The 9303-nt window shown below is 39.3% G+C and overlaps 1 protein-coding gene across 1 annotated transcript in view; it reads right to left on the bottom strand.

Moving 5' to 3' along the window:
- Positions 1-4023: 4023 nt before the first annotated feature.
- igf1rb (insulin-like growth factor 1b receptor) overlaps positions 4024-9303 on the bottom strand; it is a 92743-nt gene continuing 87463 nt past the window's right edge. The window contains exon 21 of the mRNA XM_017478356.3: positions 4024-9303. This exon is cut by the window's right edge and continues 1441 nt beyond it. The gene's annotated coding sequence lies outside the window, so the exon portion shown is untranslated.

The following is a 9303-nucleotide window of genomic DNA, read 5'->3' as shown; positions in this document are numbered from 1 at the left end:
AGATCACGTGATTTACATATGGCAACGATTCAAAGTTCTCAGCGAATTGATGCTGCTACATGCTGTCTTTCACTCCTCCGTGTATTCATTAATCTTCAGTAACCACTTTAACTTGTTCAGGGTTGTAGTCAGTGCTTAATTTGTAAAACATTAGTGAGATACCAGAACACCAAGCAAGAGGTGATCCAACAAGTGGACGGAGAGCAAAAATGTCACGCGGTGCTTCTCAATACTCAAACTCAATGCTTCCTCGTTTCCTTACTCCTCCAGCCCGTGACCCGGAAATAGATCGAAGTCAGCCATCTTGAAGGACGGATCAATTCTCTAATTGCACCATGAGGAGGCGAGGAATAAGGAGTGAGGAAGCTTCCAGAGGAGCCAGGAGCGAGGACACACCGGTGTATCCTATGCCGAAGTGTTTCATGTCGATAAACCTGATGTATGAATAAATTCTCCTCCTCCTGTACATCTGCCACAATCTCAAACAAAAATGATGTGATGGCATTTTGTGTGAAACATAATTACATTTACATTAAAAGCATTGGGCAGACGCCCTTATCCAGAGCGCCTTGCATTTATCTCATTTATACCTGTGAGCATTTGAGGGTTAAGGGCCTTGCATAAGGGCCCAACAGTGGCAGCTCGGTGTTGATGGAGGTTGAACTCATGACCGTCTGATCAGTAGCCCAACATCTTAACCACTGCTGGATATGCAAAGCTGCACGAAATATGCGACAAATTATGTATTGTTTATTAATTCATTGTTGAATAACCCAGACATTTCACATACTATCAGTGCATTTAGCTTTATTAAGAATGTCATTCACCGAGCTCCAACAGCATAACGGCGGATCCCTGAAGCGCAGTGAGGTCATCCAACTGAGTACAGTCATCATTAATTGACGTCGGTGTGAAGTGACGCTTGAGAGAGCGAGGATATTTCACTGGACTTGCTCCGATACCTCTCTCCCCGCATCTCATTCTTGTGTCCTTCCCTCGTATCCTAAGGGGGTGGAGCTAAGACGCAAGGAAAGGAAGCGAGGATGCATAAATGAGAAATGAAAAGCACCCCTGGAACATACAGACTCGAGAGCGCTCCATACCAAACAGTTCACATAATATTGTTGAATGCGGTCATATACACTATATGGGCAAGAGCTTGTGGACACCTGACCATCACACCCATATGTGATTCTTTCACAAAGTTGGAATCACACAACTGTACAGAATGTCTTTGCATGCTGTAGCGTTACAATTTTCCCCTTCACTGGAAGTAAGAGGCCAAAACCTGTTCCAGTATGACAATACTCCTGCGCACAAAGTGAGCTCCATGAAGACATGGTTTGCCAAGGATGGAGTGGAAGATCTCTGCACAGTGGAGTGTCCTACATAGAGCCCTGACCTCAGCCGCACTGAACCCCTTTGAGATGAACTGGAACGCCGACTGCACCCCAGACCTCCTCACCCAACATCAGTGCCTGACCTCACTAATACTCTTGTGGCTGAATGATCACAAATCCCCACAGGCAGGCTCCAAAATCTAGTGGAAAGCCTTCCCAGAAGAGTGGAGGTTACTATAACCGGAAAAGAGGGATCAATTCCATGTTAATGTCCATGGTTTGGAATGTGCACGTATGGGTGTGATTATCAGGTATCCACATACCTCTGGGCATATGGTGTATATGTAGTTATGTGTATTTATTTTATGTATTTAATAGCCCATATTCATCTACTGTTCTGCCAAAATCTCCCCTCTGACATCAATGTAGTACATCTAAACTCACTGTCCTACTTATTAAAAAGGTTCGATGTTTCGTGCAAGTTGATATGCTTTTCTGCTCATCACAGTTGTAAAGATAATATAATCTATGATTATATTTTCCCGGCAGCTTGAATCAAGCTGGCCATTTTCCTCTGATCTCTGTTCTCAAAGTGTTGCCACCAACAAAACTGTTGCTCTCACAATTACCCCCCCCCCATTCTGTGTAAACTCTAGTATCTGTTGTATGTGGAAATCCCAGGAGACCAGCCTGTCTGGCACCAACAGTAAAGTCACACAGATCACACTTTTCCACATTTTGATTGAACAGTAACTGAAGCTCTTGATGTGCATCTGCATGTTTTTATGCACTGTATCATTAAAGTGGAAAGGGGGTGTGTGTATTGTCTGTCTCGCTCTCTCCCTGGGTAAGTAGTTTAACTGTCTGAATTTCTTATTTAACTTCAAGCATAATATTCCAGGAAAATACTTTAAATATTTGTCTGATAACCTATTTGCTACTATATCGTTATATTTTAACAAGTACACTTACCAACTGGGCCTGTGTGAAAATGTGTTTGTCCCAGTCATTACTAATTCCCCAAATCTATGAAAGTGCATTCATAATGGTGTTCAGCTGGACCAGACACAACCAGACCTGATTACTGCAAACCCTGTTCAATCAAATCAACACTTAAATAGAACTTTTTCAACAGCATGAAGTTGATTAAACGATCTTACCCAGTAACACACTGTGCCAAAATTTGAAAGAGATTCCAGAAATGATGAAGGTGATGATTGAAATACATCAATCTGGGAAGGGTTACAAAGCTATTTCAAATGCTCTGGGACTCCAAAGAACCACAGTGAGAGCCATTATCTCCAAATGGAAAAAAACTTGGCACAGTAGTGAACCTTCTCAGAAGTGGCTGACCTTCCATAATTCCTCCAAGAGCACAGCAACTATTCATCCAGCAAGTCACAAAAGAACCAAGGACAACATCAAAAGGACCTACAGGCCTCTCTTACATCAATAAAGGTCACTGTTCATGACTCCACTATCAGAAAGACACTGGGCAAAAACAGCATCCATGGAAGAGTGGCGAGATGAAAACCACTGCTAACCCAGAACAACATTAAGGCTCGTCTGAATTTTGCCAAAACACACCTTGATGATTCTCAAATCTTTTGGGAGAATGTTCTGTGGATCGATGAGTTGAAAGTCGAAGTATTTGGAAGACAGGGGTCTTGTTACATCTGGTGTAAACTATACACAGAATTCCACAAAAAGAACATCATATCTACAGTCAAGCATGGTGGTGGAAGTGTGATGGTGTGGGGATGCTTTGCTGCTTCAGGGTCTGGGAAACTTGCAATAATTGAGGGAAACATGAATTCTGCTCTCTACCAGAAAATCCTAAAGGAGAATGTCTGGAGTTCAGTCCGTAAGTTGGAACTCAAGAGCAACTGGATTGTAAGGAGACTTTCTGTAAGGAGATGTTTATTTAGCAGCTATGGAAGGAGTGCCAGCGCTTTTAAAGTCAGAGGTAAAGACACGTTTCCCGCCAGAGGAAAGCCTTGTTTAAGTCGACTGTTTATAGCTACTATAATGTAAGTGATAACAGGAACTAATTTGTTTCACTGACACTCAACAATAAATGAACTAGAAACGGATAAAAAAAAATATTTGAAAGAATTTCTGTGGTATTAAGAGGAATAAAACACTGTTATAGGAAAATACTAACTTATACAAACTTGTGGGCGCTAACAGGGACTCCACATCACACCACCCTGTCGTTGATTATTTTCCTACCTCAGCACACCTTCAAGTGTTTTATTCCTTGCTTGACAATTTTTCATAATTAAACTACTTGTAACTGTTTTATCCTTGATCAGTCATTTAAAAAAACAAAAATTTGAATCAGTTCTACTATAGTAAATTTGTTAAGTGAATGCTTTCTGTAATTCAGTAGTAGGTTTTAAAGATTGAAGTTATTTGAATGAATTTGCCCAGTTTTTACAGATCCAAGGCAGACATTAATACACTTATGTTCATTGGTGCCAAACGTCTGTGCATAATTCTACTACTGTTACTCAGAGTACAAGAGAAGCATCAAACTGTGACAATCATACAACAATGAACCTGTGAATCATTTACTACATGCTTTAAGACATCCTTAATCCTTGTATTCTTTAATATTTACGGTATAAATGACTAATTTAAAATCCATGTCGATAAATCAGTCTATACAAAACAACACAAATGACAAAGCTGGTGAGCTGAATTTATTTTTTTTTTCGTAGCAAATATCACATACACACTCGCGCACACACGTTTAAAAAAAAAACAAAAAAAACCAGCAATGTGCCACTATAAACAAAACCATCATTAACATCGGTCATATTCATGGGGCACATTTTCCTTTCTATTTTTTTTTTCTTCTGCAAAACAATACATGAAAAATGTTTATAAAGTACCTGTTTTTCTTTAAACTTGGAACCATCCAGGCTTGAAGAAGCAGCTTGGACCACAGACCTTCCTCATGTTCCACCTTCTCTATACACAACATCTTGAGCTCCATATCTAGAATATATTTCTTATCCTTTGTTAAATATCTTTAAACTATATATTTCTCTCTTTTTTTTAATAACCCCATATTTTATTGTTATTATTATTATTTTTTTTGTACAAATATCAATGTTCATTGGTTAAAAAAATGTCTATATGGAATAAAGTGAATAAAATCTTTATTTCGAGAACTAGGAGTTCATTTCTAATCCACATCATTGCCCCGCTCTTAGTGAAAAGCATGTACCGGTAGAGTACAGTGTGAGGACCAGAATCAGTCATGCAGAAGGTGAGTGATGGGGAGCAGCAGTGTGATGAGCAGCAGAGCAGAGAAGCCCTGAGGAAACCGAGCCCAATGGCAATCTGACCCAGGACCCAGAATGGTATTACAAATTTGAAGTGACTTTACAGTCCGCTCTGAACGTACTGGAACGGCAAGGCCAAAACTTTGGGGTTCCCCCCCTACACACTGAATAAATTTGCGTTTGAGATCAAAAGATGAATATAAGACGACAGATCAGAATTTCAGCTTTCATTTCCTCATATTTACATCTAGATGTATTAAACAACTTAGAACATGGCTCCTTTAGTTTGAACCCACCAAAAAATACTGGAATATGTGACTGACAGGTGTTTCTTGTTGCCCAGGTGTGCCCCGTTAGATTGACTGTTTAAAGAACGAATAGCTCTGAATGTCTAGTCTAGGTTTGAGCCCAAGGTTTTGCCTGTGAAGACTGCATTTGTCGTTAAAAAGGATAAACCAACATGAAGACCAGAGAGCTGTCTGTGGGAGAAAGCAAGCCATTTTGAAGCTGAAAAAAGAAAGGAAGATCAATCAGAGGCATTGCACAAACATTGGGCATAGCCAATACAACAATTTGGATTGTCCTGAAAAAGGATGAAACCACTGGTGTATCAACCAGACAAGTACTAACAACCAAGAGTTGACCTTGCAGTTACAGTAGGGGACAGTAGTAGTACTTTCAGAGGGGACAGTATGTTTAAGGATGGACAGCTACTGAAAGAGTAGGATCATCAGGGCGATGTTAGAGCTTGTCCAGCGTCAAAATTTTGTACCATCTGTCCTTCAATCCTAGCTTTCAGTTGCAGCATCAGTCCTAAATGGCTTTACCATTCTGTGTGAAGTAGGCATGTGCTGATAATCTGTGATATATCGCAATATTTAACAGAACATTCTCAGTACCCATACATGTCATCGGAGTGACGGTTTAAGGAGATAACGTCGGTCCTGAATGAAAAGATCTGATCTTTCAAAGCTGGATAAATATGTTGTGACCTGGGAAATCCCTTCAAATGCGCAAATTCTGACGTTCTCTCCTATAAACTGTATAGATTGTAAATATGTTTAGCTTTTGTATACATCTTAACCTGAAGCTCTAGCATTCTTAAATATTAAAAGAGAAAAGGGAAAAAACTGCATTGTAAGATTTCAAAGAATTGCACTGAAAGCAGTTACTGCTTATTTATTTCGTTTGTATTTAACGTAATGAGATACAAATGATGTCCAATCTCAACGAATTATAGGTTTACGATGGGAAATGTGACGCGTGGTCACTTTGTTCACTCTAACATAGCTGCGGAAATAACGGCCGATTCATTCGGTCAGATTTGTTCCGGTGGTATTATTATTAGGTTCATTTGAATATTTTAAAACTTTGCTTCTTGCCAGAGTACGTAAAGGCTCTTCTCTAGTTTGATAACGAGAAGGCACAGGGGCATCCTGGATATTTTAAGAGCTAGCATAAATGGAACTGATTAAGCTTATGAGCATTACACTACGGCACACAGCTATCCAACAACTTGATCAAATCGGGACCTCTGCTGTGTAAAGTAATGGCACATCGTTAGGTACACTGACTTTTCACAATCATGTTTGTTAAACTGGCTCCTTACCCAACACGATCTCTGCAGAAGGTCGAGGCAAAATTAGGAAGTCAATAAAAACATTTTCCCCTGATTTTCTCCCCAATTTAGTCTGGATCAAGTCCCACGCACCAGCAAGCTCTCCCGTCATACGTCAGCTTCCAGCTGGGGAGGATGAAGGCTATCAAGAGATGCATGAAGACAGGAGGCCGCATCATTAACCGCGATGAAAGGTCAGAACTTCTCATGATATCCAAACTGAATATCAGCACATGCCTAATTTTAAGGCAGTTGAGTAAAGAGAGAGCAATGATGAGGACTAATAGCTACTGTTTTCTGCAGCAACCCGTTTCACTTTTAACCAAGCCATATCGGTTCTGATTGTTGGCTGCATAATGTATAAAGGCAAGAGCAAATTTAGTGTCATGTCCTTTAAACTCTCGGTCCAATCGTCTTACAATTTCACCCATTTCTAAAGTGGTTCAGCTTTCCGACGCCCGGCACAAAACATCTAAATTCACCAGAAGCCATTCAAACAATACTGACTCAGAAGCCACCAACATACAGTCGACAACGTTCTCGGCAATCGATTTTCAATTCATGTTTAAATTCCAACACAATACTCAATAATGAACTTACAATTACAATAAAGCTTGAGAGAAAACATAGAACTTGGTGAACAATTGTGGGGGAAAAGCAAACAAACAAAAACAAACAAACAAAAAAAACCCATCTTGATGAATAAAGGACCGTTTCACTCTGACGTCTCAGTACCGTTTTCCCCCGTCTCAGCAAGACAAAAGAGGCATAAATTAAATGTCAACAACGTTCCAGCACATTTGAAGCTAACTTATAAGGCCTTTTTTTCTAAAATAAATAAGGAACAAATTGGAAACCGTATAGGGATGCAAGAAAGCAGCCAGTTTGTCCGAACCTCCACAATGCCAGCGCGCCTCCGCCGCCAGGCCGTGGTTGGTAGTGTTTGAGGTTTACTCACATACACAGAGCACTTACAGAGTCCTTTTTTTTGGCTGGGGGGAAAAGAAATCTGATGAATTTTCTTTATATACAGGTTCATATATTTATATATATAAAAAAAAAGGGTGAGGTAGATAAATGCTTGAAGGAGAAACAAACAAGTCCCAAAGCCATGAAAAAAAAATTGAAAAATAACTCAAACACAAGGGGGATTTTTACAGTGATTTTAAACACATCACAAAAAAAAATAAAAATCAAAATAAATAATGATACAAATAGAGGAGGAAGAGGAAAAACTGAAGGAAGGAGGAAAAAAAAAAACTGGCACGAGTCAAAGTTTTTGATTGTGAAATGGATGAAAGGGACCACTATATTATGTGAGCACAATTTCTGCATAGATTTGCCTAATCATCTCTTTAATGCTTCTTTTGATGATGTTTATGCGAGCAGGCAGTTCAATGGGTTTCCATAAGCATGGCGGCAGTGTCAGTCACTAATTAAATAACAGCCAAAAATTCAACTTACACAAGCACCAAACTTACATGGCAAGGAGCACGTTTAGTGCCAGAAACACCTTCTTTATTGATTTATGCACTGGAGCACTAAAAGACTAAAGTAAGAGAAGCTTATCATGACCTGTTTACCATCATACAGCCTACATGCTAAATCATACACCTCTCTCAAACTGCACAGAGTTAATAAAGCAGGACACCGAGCACCATGTCTCGACTGGTCATTCGCAGTTAAGGTAAAAACTTAGGGATGCATCAAAACCGATACAGTTACCAGTTACTGGTTTGATACCATGCGCGTTTACTCATACTCGTAGCTCCGACGTCAACATCTGAAACCGTGTGACGACATCACTACACGACGTCAGCTCAGTGCATGTTGCCAGGTTAATAAACAGATGAAGTGACATGACAACTTTCCAGACATGTCTGACAAATTAATGATGGCGAAAGAAAGCAAAGCAGCCTGCACACTGTGCTCTGCAAAAATATCAACAGCATCTGGTCACTAAAAACAAGTGCAAGGTGTGTAAGAGCAGTTCAGTTCTGCGAGCACTGAGACTTATAAAAACGTACGCGTTCCTCTTTGTATAATTGACGGCACTCGTTTTGAACGATCGCTGCTCTTTGTGCTCTCGCGTTCTTTACTAAAAGATCATGTTTAAACATCATGACATCTTAAACATACAACTCATGAGGTCATTACCAGGAGCACAGTGCAGCTAGCGACATAAAGCTAAAGAAAATGTTCCATGATGCCCCTGATTGCTTTATACTCGGTATTTTACTCATTTCGGTATTAGTATCAGTGAGTAGCAAAAACACACGTACTTGGTCTGGAGGTAAAAATGGTATTGATGCATCCCTAATAACAAAAAAAAAACAACTTTTTTTTTTGTTTAAAATGGAGCAAATTTAATTTTTGGCCAAACGATTCCTTTAATCCTATTCCTGCAGTATGTAACAGGATTGTATTGTGATGGAAACAAACAAACAAAAATATCTTTAACATGTTTAAGGTGCTTGAAATGATGGTTTGGATTTAACCTGAGAATCTGATTTGATAAGACACAGTGTTTAACTGCTAATAGAGTCTGCCACCATGAATTCCACAATGAAGTGAATTTGTACTGTTGTGTTTTTTTTTTTTGTTGTTTTTTTTTTTTTAATCTATGCCAAAAGAGAACAACAAAAAAACCCATTCTGAAACGAATGCACTCTAATGTGGATGGAGAAAAAGAAAAAGGGGCAGAAAATATAAATAGTATATATTTCTTATGCAAAAGTACAAGATGGTAGTGGACACTAAAGGATTTAACCCGAAGGATCTGTTTTACATATAGATATATATATTACAACCACAAAAGAAAACGAGAAAAAAATAGCAGCTTCTTTCAGTACAGACATACAGAAGTTCATTTGAACCGTAAAAAAGGTAGAAAAGTGACAGATGATGAAGAATGACGTGTTTGCTCTGTGGTCCAACGTTTGACCGACTGAGATGGTTTCACGACGCTCTAGATCCCTTCAATTACACTGTGCTTGCCTTAATCTCTTCCAGGTACCTTTTTTTTTGTTTTTGTTTTTTTGCTATGTGGTTA

Source organism: Ictalurus punctatus, chromosome 10 (genome assembly GCF_001660625.3).
Source record: "Ictalurus punctatus breed USDA103 chromosome 10, Coco_2.0, whole genome shotgun sequence".
Classification (NCBI taxonomy): domain Eukaryota; kingdom Metazoa; phylum Chordata; class Actinopteri; order Siluriformes; family Ictaluridae; genus Ictalurus; species Ictalurus punctatus.
This window is presented reverse-complemented; position numbering and strand designations above follow the sequence as displayed.